The sequence below is a fragment of the Delphinus delphis genome, chromosome 3 (assembly GCF_949987515.2).
Source record: "Delphinus delphis chromosome 3, mDelDel1.2, whole genome shotgun sequence".
Taxonomy (NCBI): domain Eukaryota; kingdom Metazoa; phylum Chordata; class Mammalia; order Artiodactyla; family Delphinidae; genus Delphinus; species Delphinus delphis.
Window position 1 is genome coordinate 86,052,363 of NC_082685.1, and position 17,616 is coordinate 86,069,978.

The following is a 17,616-nucleotide window of genomic DNA, read 5'->3' on the forward strand; positions in this document are numbered from 1 at the left end:
TGCTACAGCCACCCCAACCTTCAGGAACTATCACCCTGATCAGTCAGCAGCCATCAATATTGAGGCCACACCATCCACCGGCAAAAAGATGAGACTCACTGAAGGTTCAGACGATGGTTAGTCTTTTTTTTTAGAAATAAAGTATTTTTATATTAAGATATGTACCTTATTTTTTAGACAAAATTCTACAGCACATTTAATAGACCATGATGGAGTAAAAACTTTTATATTCACTGTGAAACTAAAAATTTGTGTGACTGGTTTCATTGCAGTATTTGCTTTACTTGGTGATCTGGAACCAAATCTGCGATATCTTCAAAGTATGCCTGCAGTAAAGGTAGTGGATCAACGATGTATAAAGCTACTATGAAGGTTAAAGATATAAGTAGCAAAGTAATCTATATCTAAAATAATTACAGTTGACCCTTGAACAACATGAGTTTGAAATGCATGGGTCCAATTATATATGGATTTCTTTCACTAAATAGTACAGTACTACAAAGTCCATAGTGGGTTGAATCTGCAGATGTGGAATCGTGGATATAGAGGACATTAAAACAAAGACCAGAACAAGAGACAAAAAAGGGCATTACATAATGATAAAGGGATCAATCTAACAAGAGGATGTAACACTTGTAACTACCTATATACCCAATATAAGAACACTTACATACATAAAGCAAATAGTAACAGACTTAAAGGGAGATATTGACCATAACACAGTAACAGTAGTAAGGGACTTTAACACCACACTTACCTCAATGGATACATCATCCAGACAGTAAATGAAAAAGGAAACATTGGCCCTAAATGACACATTAGTCCAGATGGACTTAATAGGTATGTATGCAGAACATTGCAAACCAAAACAGCAGAATGCACATTCTTTTCAAGTGCACTTGGAACACTTTCCAGGACAGATCAGATGTTAGGCTACAAAAAAAGTCTCAATAAAAGACTGAAATCATATCAAACATCCATTCTGACCACAACCATATGAAACTAGAAATCAATTAAAAGAAGAAAACTGGAAAAAACACAAACATTTGAAGGTAAACAACGAATGAGTCAAAGAGATCAAAAAGAAAATTTAAAAAGATGCAACAAGACAAATAAAAATGGAAACAAAATGTTCCAGAAAGCTATGAGATCCAGCAAAAGTAGTAGGAGGGAAGCTTATAGTGATGAAGGCCTACTTCACGAAATAAAAAAAAATCTCAATCTAAACTTACACCTAAAGGAACTAACAAAAAGAAGAAACAAAGCCGAAAGTCAGTAGAAGGATGGAAATAATAAAGAACAGAGTGGAAATAAATGAAATAGAGACTAAAGAAACAACAGAAAAGATCAGTGAAACTAAGAGCTGCTTCTTGGAAAAGATAAACAAAATTGATAAACCTTTAGTCAGACTCATCAAGAAAAAAAGACAGAGGGCCCATATAAATAAGAAATGAAAGAGGAAAAGTTAAAAATGACACCACAGAATAAAAAGAAACACAAGAGATTATTATGAACAATTATAGGCCAACAAATTGAACAACCTAAAAGAAATGGATAAATTTCTAGAAACATAACGTTTCCAAGACTGAATCAGGAAGAAATAGAGAATCTGAACAGACTAATCACCAGTAATGAAATTGAAGTAGCAATTAAAAAAACCCCCAATGAACAAAAGTTCAGGACCAGATGGCTTCACAACTACAAAATATTAGCAAACAAAATTCAACAACATATTAAAAGGATCATACCTCATGATCAAGTGGGATTTATTCCAGGATGCAGGGATGGTTTATTAATACCCACAAATTAACCAATATGATACACCATATTCACAAAATCAAGCATTAAATTATATAATAATCTCAGTACATGCGAAAAAAGCTTTTGACAAAATTCAATAACCTTTTATGATAAAAGCTCTCCACAAACTGGGTATAGAGGGAATATACTACAACATAATGAGGGCCAGAGCTAACATCATACTCAACAATGAAAAGTTTAAAGCTTTTCCTCTATGATCAGGAACAAGACAAGGATATCCACTATCACCACTTTTATTCAATGTAGTACTGGATGCCCTAGCCACAGTAATCAGACAAGAGATAAAAGGCAACTAAATTGGAAAGACTTTCACTATTTGCAAGTGACATGATATTATTTAGAAAACCTTAAAGACTCCACACCAAAAGCTACTAGAACTAATAAATGAATTCAGTAATGTTGCAGGATAAAAAAAATCAATGTACTGAAATCTGTTGCATTTCTATACACTAATAATGAACTTTCAGAAAGAGAAATGAAAGAAAACAATCCCATTTACAATTGCATCAAAAATAATAAAATACCTAGGAATAAATTTAAACAAGGAGGTGAAAACTGTACCCAGGAAACTATGACACTGATGAAAGAAAATGAAGAAGACACAAATAAATGGAAACATACACAGTGCTCATGGATTGGGAGTTAAAAAGGTTAAAACTTCCTGTTACAAAATAAATGTTATGTCAATAACCATATGATTTCTCTCATATGTGGAAAATAGAAGATAAACAATACAAAATAGATGAACAAACCAAACCAAACAAAAATAAACACACAGATACAGAGAACAGAGTAGTAGTTATCAGAAGGGGAATGTTTGGGGGAAGGTGAAACTGGTAAAGGGGATCAACTGTATGGTGACAGATGGAAACCAGATTTTTGGTGGTGAGCATACTGTAGGGTACACAGAAGTAGAAATATAATGTACAAATGAAACTTACCTAATGTTAGAAACCAATGTTACCTCAATAAAAAATAAAATAAATAAATGTCATGGGGATGTAATATATAGCATGTTGACTATAGCTAATAATACTGTACTGTATATTTGAAAGTTGCTAAGAGAGTACATCTTAAAAGTTCTCATCATAAGGAAAATAAAATTTTAAACTATATATAGGGTGATGGATATATAGCCTTATTGTGGTGACTATTTTGCAATATATACAAATAAAGAATCATTATGGTGTACATCTGAAACTAATACATTATATGTCAATCATAAAAATAAAATTAAAAAAGAAAACAATCTCACATACCATTGCATTAAAAAGAGTAAAATACTGGGCTTCCCTGGTGGTGCAGTGGTTGAGAGTCCACCTGCCGATGCAGGGGACACGGGTTCATGCCCCCGTCTGGGAAGATCCCACATACCACGGAGCTGCTGGGCCCGTGAGCCATGGCCGCTGAGCCTGCGCGTCCAGAGCCTGTGCTCTGCAACGGGAGAGGCCACAACAGTGAGAGGCCCGCGTACCACCAAAAAAAAAAAAAGAGTAAAATACCCAGGAATAAATATAACCATGTGCGTGAAAGACCTGTACAGTAAAAACCATGACACTGATGAAAGAAATTGAAGAAGACACAAATAAATGGAAAGATATTTTGTATTCATGGATTACAAGAATTAATATTGTTAAAATGTCCATTCTACCCAAAACAAACTACAGATTCAATGCAATCACTATCAAAATTCCAATGGCATTTTTCATAGAACTTGAAAAATCCTAAAATTTAATGGAACCACAAAAGACCCTCAATAGCCAAAGCAATCTGCTGCCTCTGTACTGTGACTTGGGGCAGGAAAGAAGAACAAAGCTGGAAGCATCACAAACTTGGATTTCAACTTCTATTACAAAGCTATAGCAATCAAAATAGTATTATATTATTATAAAATAGACACAAAGATCAATGGAATAGAGAGCCCAGCAATAAACACATCTATACATGGACAATTAATTTATGGACAAAGTAGCCTAGAATATACAATGGGGAAAAGTTGGTCTCTTCAATAAAAGCAAAAATAAATAAGTAGACTATATCAAACTAAATTTCTGCACAGCAAAGGAAACCATCAGTAAAATGGAAAGCAACCTACCGAGAAAATGCTTCCAAATCCATTATCTGATAAGGGATTAATGTCTAAAATATATGAAGAACTCGTAGCACTTCATAACAAAGAAATCAAACAATCCAATTAAAAAATGGGAAGAGGATCTGAGTAGGTATTTTTCTAAAGAAGACATACAGATGGCCAAGAGATACATGAAAAGTTTCCCAACATCAACTAATCATCAGGGAAATGCAAATCAAAAATTATAATGAGAGTCTGTCATACAGAGTGAAGTAAGTCAGAAAGACAAATACCGTATGCTAACACATATATATGGAATTTAAGAAAGAAAAAAAAAACGTTATGAAGAACCTAGGTGTAAGACGGGAAATCAAGACACAGACCTACTAGAGAATGGACTTGAGGATATGGGGAGGGGGAAGGGTAAGCTGTGACAAAGTGAGAGAGTGACATGGACATAGATACACTACCAAATGTAAAATCGATAGCTAGTGGGAAGCAGCCGCAGAGCACAGGGAGATCAGCTAGGTGCTTTGTGACGACCTACAGGGGTGGGATAGGGAGGGTGGGAGGGAGGGAGATGCAAGAGGGAAGAGATATGGGAACATATGTATATGTATAACTGATTTACTTTGTTATAAAGCAGAAACTAACACACCATTGTAAAGCAATTATACTCCAATAAAGATGTAAAAAAAATTATAATGAGATATCACCTTGTACCTGTTAGAATGGCTATTATCAAAAAGAAGAAATAATAGTGTTGGTGAGGATGTGGAGAAAATGGAACACTGTGCACTGTTGGTGGGAATGTAAATTGGTGCAGTTACTATGGAAATGTGTATGGATGTATCTCAAATAATACAAAATAGAACTATCATATGATCCAAGAATTATAGTTCTGGGTATTTATCCAAAGAAAATGAAAACACTAATTCAAAAAGATATCTGCACTCCCATGTTCATTGCAACATTATTTATAATAGCCAAGACATGGAAGCAAACTAAATGTCCATTGGATGAATGGATAAAGAAGATGTGGTACAGGAGAGAGGAATGGCCAAGAAAGTGGAGCGGGAAGATCCTGAGCTCACCTCATCCCACGGGTACATCAAAATTACAACTACTTACAGAGCAACTACTGATGAGAAAGACTGATACGCTAACAGAAAAGATCTTCTACAACTAAAGATATAAAGAAGAAACCAAAATAAAACAGTAGTACGGTAGGAAGGGCAGAAACACAATATAGTCAAGATCCATACCTCCAGGAGGACTACTCACAAAAGGGAGAATAATTGCAATTACAATGCAGCATTTCTCCCCAAGGAGAGAGGGGTCCAAGCCTCACATCAGACTCAACAGCTCTGGGGGTCCTACACCAGAAAGAAGAGCCCCCAGAATGTTTGGCTTTGAAGGACAGTAGAACTTACTTTCAGGAGACCCAGAGGGCTGTGATAGAGACTCCACTTTTACAGGGTGCACACAAAATCTCACACACTCCAGGACTCAAGGCAGAAGCAGTAATTTGAAAGGAGCCTGGGTCAGACCCACCTGCTGATCTTGGAGAAGCTCCCAGAGAGGCAGGAGGCAAGTGGAGCTCACCCTGGGGATAGACACTGGAAACAGCCATTTTGGGAATTCATTATACCACGAGGACACTAGTGCTGGCAAGTGTCATTCTGGAGTCCTCCCTCTAGCTTATAAGCCACAGGACCTGGTCCTGCCCAACAGCCTGTCAGGAGCAGTTCTGGAATGTCTCAGGCCAAGGAGCTAGCTGAGCAGGGACACAGCCTCACTCACCAGTAGGCCAGCTGCCTTAAGGCTTCCTGTGCCCACAGCCACCCTGTGAACTGGCCCCAACCACCAGAGGACCCAGGACCTGGACCCACCTACCAGTGGGCCATCACCAACTATGGGATCCCCCAGGGTCCTGCAACCAGAGACCCTGGGAACAGACTTTGCCCACCACTGGGTTGGCACTAGCCTCAGGACCTGGCCTCAATTAGTAGTAGTCAGACACCAGACCCAGGATCACTACAACCCTGCAGCCTGCCATGTCAGGACCCAGCCCCACCCACTCAGCTCTGGGACACCTTGGGCCTGTCAGCCAGCTGGCCTTGGATCTGGCTTTGCCCACCAACAAGCTGACACCAGCTTTAGGACGTGCCAGAACATGCAGCCAGCCATGTCAGGAAACAGCCCTGCCCAACTAGTAGGCCCACACTAGAACTGGAACCCTGGCCCTGCAACCTGCCATCTCAAAACATTGCTCTTCCCACCAGGGGGCAGCACTAGCCCTAGGATCCCCCAGGGCCCTACAGCTAGCCATCTCATAACACAGCCCTGCCTACCAGCAGTGGGTAGCCTCCACACAAGGCAAGGCCTGTCAACCAACCAGATGAGGGGCTAGCCACACTTACCAGACCACCATGCTTAATCAGCTCAGCACAACAGGAGGACCTACACAGTCACATAGGGGTCTCCCTGGAGCATACAGCTCTGGTGACCAGAGGGGAGTGCACTACCAGAATTCATCACAGACATAAAGGGAGAAATTAACAGTAACATAGTAATAGTAGGAGGACTTAAAGACCCCACTTATATCAAGGGATAGATCATATGACAGAAGATCAATAATTAAACACTGGGCTTAAATGACACATGGATCGGATGATATTAATAGATATATATATAGAACATTCCATTCAAAAGCAGCAGGATATGCTATCTTTTGCAGTGCACATGGAACATTCTCCAGAATAGATCACATGCTAGGCCACAAAAAGGTCTGAGTAAATTTGAGAAAACTGAAATCATATCAAGAATTTTTTCTGGCCACAATGCTATGAGACTAGCAATCAACTACAAGAAAAAAAATGCAAAACACACAAACACATTTAGGCTAAACAAAACATTACTGAACAACCAATGGATAACTGAAGAAATCAAAGAAGCAATCAAAAAATACCTGGAGACAAATGAAAGTGAAAACACAATCCAAAATCCTGGGATGCAGCAAAAGTAGTTCTTAGAGGAAAGTTTATCGTTATACAAACCCACCTCAGGAAACAATAGAAATCTCAAATAAACAACCTAAACTTACACCTAAAGGAACAAGAAAAATAACAACAACAACAAAACCCTCAAAGTTAGTAGAAGGAAATAAATTTTAAAAAATAGAGCAGAAATAAATAAAATAAAGACTGAAACAAAGCAATAGAAAAGGTCAATGAATATAAGAGCTGATTCTTTAAAAAGATAAACAAAATTAATAAAACCTTACAGTCTCATCAGGAAAAAAAGTGAGAGGGTGCAAGTCAATAAAATCAGAAATGAAAACAGAGAAGTTACAACCAACACCACAGAAATGCAAAACATTGTAAGAGATTACTACGAACAACTGTACATCAATAAAATGGACAACCTAGAAAAAAGGAACAAATTCCTAGGAAAGTACAATCTCCCATGACTGAACTTGGAAGAAATAGCAAATATCAACAGACCAATTACTAGTAATAAAATTGAATCAGTAATTTAAATAAAACCCCCAACAAACAAAAGTCCAAAACCAGACGGCTTCACAGGGGAATTCTACCAAACATTTAGAGAAGAATTAACACCTATCTTTCTCAAACTATTCCAAAATATTGCAGAGGAAGGAGCACCTCTAAACTCATTTTACAATGAGTCTGATACCAAAACCAGAAAAAGATGCCACAAAAAAGTAATTACAGGCCAATATCACTGATGAACATAGATGCAAAAATCCTTAATACAATACTAGCAAACTGAATTCAACAATATATTAAAAGAATCATACACCACAATCAAGTGGTATTTATCCCAGGGATGCAAAGGTGGCTTGATATTCATAAATCAATCAGTGTGATACACCACATTAACAAACTGAAGGTTAAAAATCATATGAGCTTATCAATAGGTACAGAAAAAGCTTTTGACAAAATTCAACATCCGTTTATGATAAAAAGTCTCCAGAAGGGGTATGGGGGGACATCCAACATGGATGGACCTAGAGGATGTTATACTAAGTGAAAAAAGTTAGAGCAAGACAAATACCACATGATTTCACTTATATGTGGAATCTAAAAAACAAATGAATAATCATAACAAAACAGAAACAGGGTTATAGATACAGAGAATAAACAGGTGGTTGCCAAAAGGGAGGGGAGGGGGTTGCAGGGACAAAGAAAATATGTGAGGCAGATTAAGAAGTACAAACTTCCAGTTGCAAAGTAAATGAGTCAGGGGTATGAAATGTGGGGAACATAGTCAATACCTATGTAATCTTTGTGTGGTGAAAATACTGTAACCTGACTTATCCTGTTGATCAGTTTGAAATGTATAGAAATACAGAATCACTGTTGTGTAACAGGAACTAACATAGTGTCATAGGTCAACTATACTTCAAAAACAAACAACCTCACAGAAAAAGAGATCAGATTTGTGGTTACCAGAGGTGAGGGTTGTGGGGAAACTGGATGAAGGCAGGTAAAAGGTATAAACTTCCAATCATAAGATAAAAGTACTAGGGATGTAATTTACAACATGATAATAATTAACACTGCTGTATGTTATATATGAAAGCTGTTAAGAGTTAATCCTGAGAGCTCATCACAAGGAAAAATATTTTTCCTCTATTTCTTTTATTTTTTATGTATATGGATGGATATTCACTAAGCTGATTGTGATGAATATTACATGCTATAAGTCAAGTAATTACACTGTACACCTTAAACTTATACCGTGTACTGTGTCAATTACATCTCAATAAAACTGGAAGAAGAAAAAAAAAGTAGATGTGGTAAATATACAACAGATTATTACTCAGCCATAAAAAAGAAGGAAATTCTGCAGTTTGTGGCAACACGGATGGACCTTGAGGGCATTGTGTCAAGTGAAATAAGCCAGAGAAAGAAAATACCGTATGATCTCACTGAGATGTGGAATCTAAAAAAACAAATCGAACCCATTGATACAGAGCACAGATTGGTTATTGCTAGAGGTGGAGTGGGAGGGTGTGGTGGTAGGGAAAAGGATGAAGGTAATCAAAAGGTACAAACTTCTAGGTATAAAATGAAGTCTGGGGATGTAACATACTGCATGGTGTCACAGTTAATAATACTGAATTATATACTTGGTAAAAAAAGAAATGTAGCAGGAAGCAAAAATGAAAATGTTTATCTCAGATGATCACAATTCTTAATATGGTTATCTCATTCTCACACAGCTTTTTCAAATTCTTACTGATGTGTGTTAATTGCTAACATATGGAACTACCCTCAAAATGTGAAGGAAAAAAAGCTATCTAATAAGACTCTGATACCAAAGCAATAACTTAATGCTTTGGTTTTATTATTTTCAGAACACAACCATATATATTTTCTCAACTGAACCTCATGATGTTCAGATACAACTCAGAACCCCACTTTAGAAAGTAAATAATTTGATATCCAAAGGTTGCTGGTTTGCCCCTGGTCCCATGGCTAATAAATGGGAAAATTAAATTATAATCTTTTGATTATTTTCTCACCAAAACACTCTCTCGTCATAGACAGTTTGGGTGCACTCTTTCCTCTGTCCAGTTTTATGCTCCATGTTCATGTCAGTTTATATTTATTGGTCACCTAACTTGTGCTAGGCACTGTAATGGGAAAGGATGTGAAAATAAACAACATACTGTCTACTTAATTCGGGTTCCTCAGATACAGCTTTAGGTCCTTATAGCCACTCTTATGAGGAAGTGTGATCCCCGGGATTGGGGTGAGGGACAGGGGCAGTTAGGCAGGGAAGGAGGGAGAGAAACACAAGGAAGCATTACAGAGTTTACCAACACGAAGTGCAACTGACCCCTCAGAACCATCCTCTAGAAGCGTTATAACCTTTGTTTCAGGACATTACATGGTGGTGGAGGTTAGAAAGTTGTGGAGAAAGGGGGACAAATTTATCTACCAGCTCCCATGCATTGGTTGTAGGTTTGCTCCTTGGGGTATTAACTTCTTTATACTGGTGTTGCACACATGTGAAAACCTAGGGGGTCTGCCTTATCCCTGTATAATCACAGAAGCCTCGGGTAGGAGGAGAGGGGCCTATGGCGTCAGCATAAAGCAACGCACTGTCAGGTAAAACTTCCAGGTTCCCCCAGTGGGATGATGGAATGAGAGTCAGGACAGGCCAGCGGGGTGATACATGAAAGGAGTCGTGACATAATTCAATGTGAAGATTTTAACACTCACCATTCACATTTCCAGGCCTCACAATGGCTAGTAGGAATCTTCACACAGGAGTCTCTCAGCATCTCTAATGTTATATATTTCCAAGCCAAAAGTCTTGCCTCTCCCTCTTCGAAATCAACTCTCCTCCCAAAACAAATGGTGAAAAGATTTGTCTTCACGATGATGAAGATAGTTTCATGGTTACAATTAAATAGCCATGATACAGATAAAAGAAAATGGGACATACAACGAGCATGAATCTAGGAACAAACTTTAAGCCTAACTCACTCAGTCAACGTTGAGAACTAACATTCTCTGTTGTTAGGCTTTGTGTTAGTAGGTGCTGGGATACAAACGTTACCCGTCCTTGCCTCGAAGAAACTGACTGACTACTGGCTGCACTTAGAATTTACCTGGGGAGTTTTCAAACGACTGTTGGCCCAGGTGCCACCCCTTGAGGTTCTGATTTAATTGGATCCGGGTACAGCTTGGGCATTAGGATTTTAAAAGCTCTCATGTGATTCTTCTGTGCAGGTGAGATGTTTCAACCTGTGGTGCAATGCAGGCTTCAATCTCCCTAAAGGATGTTGAATTTTAGTGCATCAGAGTCACCTAGGGAGTATTTTTAGGCATGCTGATTTCCAGATCCATTGGCAGGATTATGATTCACTGAATCTAGGGTGAAGCACAGGGATCTGCGTAGTTAATAAGAGCTCCAAGAGAACCATGTGCAGAGTGCTTAGACCCCACTTTGAGAAACATTTCCAGTCTTAAGAGGGTAATGGCAAGAGTGAACAGATTTCAGAAGAGAGCACAAGTGTTGCTCATCAATTGAAAAAAGTATAAGGAAATATTAAGATTATTTATTCTGACGACAGGGCCAAAGGAGGACTTAAAAAAGAGGAGGCTAGAGACTGTTCCTCCTGGAGGGGAAATGTTTTGTGTGGTGACCAGCTGTTCTTCATCTCCTCCAGGACAGATGAAGAGTAACCGCCTTTAAACTGTAGCATGTGGACTTTAGGTTATATGCAAGAAAGGAATTCCTGGCAGTAAGAGCTGTTAAACACTGATTTAGGTTATTAAGGAAGGCTGTGAAATTTTTTTCCCTGGAGGTTTTCAAAACCAGTATAGATTCTCATCTATCTGGGCTGACTAAGGTATTATCCTACTCAAAGGCATAGGGAGTAGACTAGATAACTTTTTAAATTCTTGAACGGCTTATGACATGGATTTGTAACTGACAGCAACAGTAGTTAAATATGAAAGTGGAGGGACTTCCAGAATGGCAGAGTGAGGAGCCTGGCAGGCCCTCTTCCCAGCAAGAGAACCATTTAATTGATGAAAATTATATATATATATATATAAAGGTAAAGCTCTGGAAATTGTCCTAGGGGCACACAGCAAATGGAGAAACATTCAGTCGAGAAAATCTACTCAGTTGCAGTAAGAACAGTCAAGCGTCTGAGGCATTTGAGTCACGGGCCCCTCCTCCTCCCCCTCAGCTCTGTGTCTGGGAAACTTCTTTCTGGGACTTCTACTCTGGGTGGTGCAGGCCAGAAGACTAGGAGGTGTCGGGGTGGAGGGGAGGGGACTCCCTCCTCCCCCAGTTCCCAGTCTAGGAGTTTTCACTCTGCGAGGGGCAGGCTGCAAGGGCTTATCGATCCCGGCTTCCCACTCATATTACAGAAACTCTATTTAGGGCAGGTGTGACTGAAAGGGCGGAGGTTCCCATCCCCCACCAGCCCCTCAGAGGGCAGAGACACTATCCCAGGTGTGGTAGTCTGAGAATACTGGGGCCCCAATTGCCCCTGCCCCAGAAGTGTGGATGTGCTGTGCTTGGGGAGCGGTGGGCAAGCTGAGAAGACAAGGGGCTACCAACCCCCACTCCAGCACCCACTTGTAGAGGAGGGGTGTCACTTGGGAGAGGCAGACCACTATCCCTGCTCCCGGCTCCTGTGCAGCAGTCTAGAGGTTCTGCTCAGAGAGCGAGGAAAGTTGTGAACAACTCTGTTGGAGGGGACTGACTATATTTGGAACAGAGCTTGGAGAATTCCAGGCCCAAGGGTGTTTTTTAAAACAACGGAGATCTTGGTGGAGGGCAATTAAGATGGTTTGGTAGCTCCATGGTACTGGTAGCAACAAGTGAACTAGCAGAACAGCCAGAAGTTTAACAGAGAGAACCATAGAAAGAGACAGCCAAGAAAAACCTTCCTGGAATCACAGTCAACTCTGTGGGTAGAAATGGCTGTGCCCATGTACTAGGCACCTACTCAGAAGGACTCTAGGAGTTGGGCTGATTTGAAATCACTCCCCAAGTTGCACACAGATTCCTCAACACAGGGTAGAAGCCTTACTGGCACAAGAAATTTAAGCATAACCTCTGACCAAACACTGGCTGAACAATAAACTGCTCTGGCCCAGGGGCAACTCCTAGGAAGCCAGGTTTAAAAATAAAATTATATATGCATCCCTAGCAGTTTGGAAGACTGTGTGCATGCCCCAAACAGTACCCTCTCAGGAGCTACTAGTCCCTGGCTGATTGTGGGGCAAAAACATAAACTCTGTTCATTGTGATGGCAGTCGCCAAGCCACACAGACACTCAATGGTAAAAGGTAAAGTCTAACTGACTATGGAGGCTTAAAACAACCTTTGAGTGCTTCCCTGGTGGCGCAGTGGTTGAGAGTCCGCCTGCCGATGCAGGGGCCACGGGTTCGTGCCCCGGTCCGGGAAGATCCCACATGCCGCGGAGTGGCTGGGCCCGTGAGCCATGGCTGCTGAGCCTGCGCGTCCGGAGCCTGTGCTCCGCAACGGGAGAGGCCACAACAGTGAGAGGCCCGCGTACCGCAAAAAAAAAAAAAAAAAAAAACTTTGACACATAAGTAGATTCAGTGACAACCTCTAGGAAGGCAGGGTAAAAGATAAAAATAAGGGGAAAATAATCTGAGCAGTGTCATCAGAGACTGAACATTATAGGGGAAACAGATTTCACAGAGTCAGTTCAGCCAAGTCACTGGACAAATAAATAAATAAAGCAAACAACAACAATCCCTCAGGGGATATCAGTGTCCAAAGTTGCTACAATATATTATCAAAAATGTCCAGTTTTCAATTAAAAATTCCAAGATGTGTTCAGAAACAGGAAAGTGTGACCCGTACACAGGAAAAATGGCAGGTAATAGCAACTGCCTTTGAGGGGCCAAGATATTGGACTTAGCAGACACAGACTTCAAAGCATCCATTAAAAGTATGTTCAAAGAACTGAAGGAAACCAAGTCTATAAACTTTAGGGAAAGTGTGGTGACAATGTCTTGTCCAATGGAAAATATCAATGAAAAGATTCAGTTTAAAGAGAATCAAATGGAAGTACTGAAGTGGAGAAGTACTATAACCAAAATGAAAAATTCACTAAGAAGGGCTCAAAAGTAGATCTGAGATGGCAGAAGAAGGAATCGGTCAACTTGACGTTAGATTAAGAGTGAGTACATAATCTGAAGAACAGAGAGAACAAAGAACGGAAAAACATAAACAGTCTCGTAGAAATGTGAGACATCATTAACATACCAACGTATGTGTAAAGGGAGTACCTGAGGAAGGAGGAGAGAGAGAAATAGGGAGAAAATATATTTGTTGAGCTTTCTGGTCATGTGATAGTTTTCATCAAATTTGGAAGCTTTCAGCCATTATTTTTTTCAAACTCCAAGTAGGATAACACAGAGAGATTCATAACTAGATACATCATAATCACAAAGTCAAACATCAAAGATAAAGAGAACATCTTGAAAGCAGTAAGAGAGAAATGAATCATCATGTTCAAGGGAACTCCAGGAAGATTAATAACTTCTCATCAGAAACAAGGAGGCCAGAAGGCAGTGGGACAGCATACTCAAAATGTGAGTGTGCAATGGGAGACTGGAATTTGTGGACATTATTCCCCAGGGACTTCTCATCATACATTTGTCTTTCTCTGTCCTGTATGATTTCCTCATTATTCCCCACATTATCTCGTGATGATTTCTGAATCTTTGTGGGGGAAATATTTTATTATTTCACTTAGTATAAATTTATCAAAGTTTTCAGAAATAGTCCTGGACTTTCCATCTCCTCTAGAATTAAGTATGTATTTTTGATTTTTGTTTCAGGTTGTGAGGACAGAGGTCTTTGTCATGGACATCTACTGTTATTTGCTCTGCATCTATTCCTTCTTGATGGTACATCTGATGTTCTTTTGGGGAACCATACCTCCCTCCTTCTCAGTCCATACGGTTTATCTGAGGTTGATCTAAAATCCTGGCTTTATGGGGGGCATATAACAAAAATCTGCTCAGAGGTTTCCTCTGACCATACTGAGCCCTGACAGGTTTAGGGATAGGGACATACCCAAGTCATGCTAATGAAATTCAACTTAGAGACTTTGGTTAGAAGTTGGGCAGAAGGAGATGTCATTTGATTAGTCACTCAACTGGTCAGATGGAAGCCTGGGGCTGTCATGGGCCACCAGGAGGAGAAGGTCTCCCGGAGATATGGGCTGACACAAGGGAAAATAGAACTGAGAGACTGGGAGAGAGAAATCTTGTCCTTATGGCTTTAATTTGAGCCATTGAATCCAGTTGTGACTAGAGTCAACTTTGATCTCGGATTACATGAACAATATATCCCTTTTTGCACATCAAGTTTGAGTTGGGTTTCTAGTAGTCAAGATTAGAAGAGTCATGAATAATGATAAGTTCTTCTTCTACACTTTTCATATACCTATGAATGTGTTAATTTTATAACTGAAAAAAAACTTTATACAAGAGGCAGAACAGATATAGGTACACAGAGACTCAAAATTAGTTTAGGATGATATGTTAGAAAGCCATTTTCTCTTTTTGTAAATTTGTTTTTAAAACTGCAGTAACTTTTATAATGAATTCAAGAAACTGATGCCAATTTGATCTTCTAATATCGCGAGTGTTGGACAATGCCCAGCAGGTGATGTTGATCTAAGTGTGAACATATCCATCATTAGTGGCCCTACATCTCCTTAACCATCCAGGCCTGGAGAGGTTGTTGAGGTTAGAGTTGAGGGCAGGGTGGGCAGAGGTGACTAGCAAAGAGAGCCCTGAACATTAACTCAGTGCCTTGTTGAGCTATGTAGGACATACTAAAAGATCCAAGGAGGCCACATTTAAAAATAGCATAATGAAATTAGTACACTGCAGTCTGCCCTGAGGAGCAGACATGACCTGACTTGATGAAGTTTCACATACAAAATGGATTTTATTTTTAGGGCATTCTATCTGGGATAACAATGGCTCTGCTGATAGGAAGGTGGTGGGTATAGTTTGTCTTAGTGGCTGGCACTTATGCTTGAAAAGAACAAAATAGCATATTTAAACTGTCAAGCCCTAATTGTTTCATTAGATGGGGGTAGTCTTTGACAAAAGGAGCCAGTTAACTGCTGAAAGCAAGAATGATGAGCAGTAATTCTGGCAGGGCACCGGGGCGCTGCACTAGTTACCTCTCCTCCTTTGTTTCTTCCCAGTTCATCTCTGTTACAAGGGAAAGTCTCATTTTCTAATGTAATGACTGCTATTAAAATCAGTTAAATGCCTTTCATGAGCTCGGTGGTGTATCTTCCACACATTTTCAGATATGAATGAACCACGGAGGCAAGTTCCAGCATTTGTATGCATCTATTGGGTCTCCAGCATTCAGTTTAATATCAGTTACAGTAATGACAGATATTTATTTAGGACGTTGAACCTAGCAGGATCCTAAAATGACTTACACATTTTATACGTTACGGAGGAAATGTCTTGTTTACCACTAACTTGCAGCCAACTCACCTTTGACGCTAAACACCACGTCACCCCCAGCTGCCTGTCCTTTGTGGAAAATGGAGACCTTCGTGTCTGACAGGAACCAAGGAAGACGTTTTGGTAAGCAGGAGGCAAGAACTCAGCTTTATATCTTGATGGGGCATGGCAGAGAAAGCCCCAGGCTAGGCATTTGTGGTAAATAAAGCAGTTTCCACATATTAATTTTACAAAGAATTTCTGCTCTTCCCTCTAACGCTGCACATCTGTGAGGTATCAGGGGAGAGATGGGGGTGTGAGAAGGGGGGGCTCTGATTTATTTCTTGCTGCTCAGTGGAATAAAGACCCACAGCATGTTTTCCATTTACACACATTTAAGAATTTAGAGGCTGCTTAGAATGAGAGAATGGTTATATTTCACCAAGAGACATCATAAAAGCTTTCTCCAGTTTGAAACAGAAAAAATCAGATCGCAGAGATAGTTATTTTTTCTCAGGTACAAGGAATCAAATGTGATTAATGCCTTTTTCATGGGCCAGAGTCTCCTTTCCTGGACATCCAGAAAGAGCTCGCAGAGGAATCCTCCCAGCCGCCCTGGTCTCTGTTCTTGGCAAGGAGGGAGGGAAACTCCTCCGCTGGTGGGCTGTGTGGACCTGTGCTTTGGATGCTGCCCCCTAAGTTCAGAGAACTGATTTATCTTTGATTTGGGTTTTTAAATTAGCCTTGTTTAAAATTGTCTATCTTTTTCCAAGGGCAAGCTTTCCTTTTAACCAAGCTTCACGTTACATACTGTATATAAATTTCAGCTGAGTTGTTTTCCAGATTCAAGACTGAAATGTTGAAGCCCATGTTTATCATCATTTGGGCTGAGCTGGAGCAAGCTTGTCCTTGTCAGACAGTGGTTCCAAGCCTGAATGGGCCCTCTGCTTTATTGGTTCTTGCTCTATGTTGAAGAATGATGATTTTGTTGGAGAGAGATTCAGCATTTAAACCCGCCCCTCCTCAACTTAGATAGCTGTAGACTGATGAAGGGTCGCAGTAATTGAAAAACTCCATTAAGTGAGAAGAAACCGTCAGGAAATGTGGAAAGTGTATTGAAGAGGAAAGAGACTCCCTGAGCTGAGCTCAAAACTCAAGTGGAAGGACAATGCTTATAGCCTTTCCACCTATCCTGGTGAAGAAGGGCTGCAGAATGTTCCAGAATCTGAGGACACTCACCAGGAAGAAACTGCAAGTTGGACACAGCATGCCTTATGGTTTAGAGAATGAGCAGGCAAACACTGACCTTTAGTGAGCAGGGCTAACTACCAAGGCATGGTAAAAACAGTTTTCCAGCACAGTATGTCTTGCTACCAGTGTGGACAGGGCTTTAGCTACTGCTTCCGGCAGGTGCTGACACAGGGCTTCTTTGACTTTCATGACTCACTGCCATTTCCACAGGCTTAGCTGCCGTACAGCAGGTTCCATGGAGATGTGAAATGTTCAGAAGCTGGAGACAGGCCCCTTGCCATTGGAGGCCATTGAGGAGAGGGAAATACAGTCTCATTTTCAAATGTTAATTTGGTCTGACGCATGTAAGAATATATTTCAATGGTCTAATTTGGCAATCTGGTTTTCTAGGCAACAAGATGAATAAACAAAAACCTCTAGCGAGGATCACCACCTTCCCCCACCCCCGATTCTTTAATT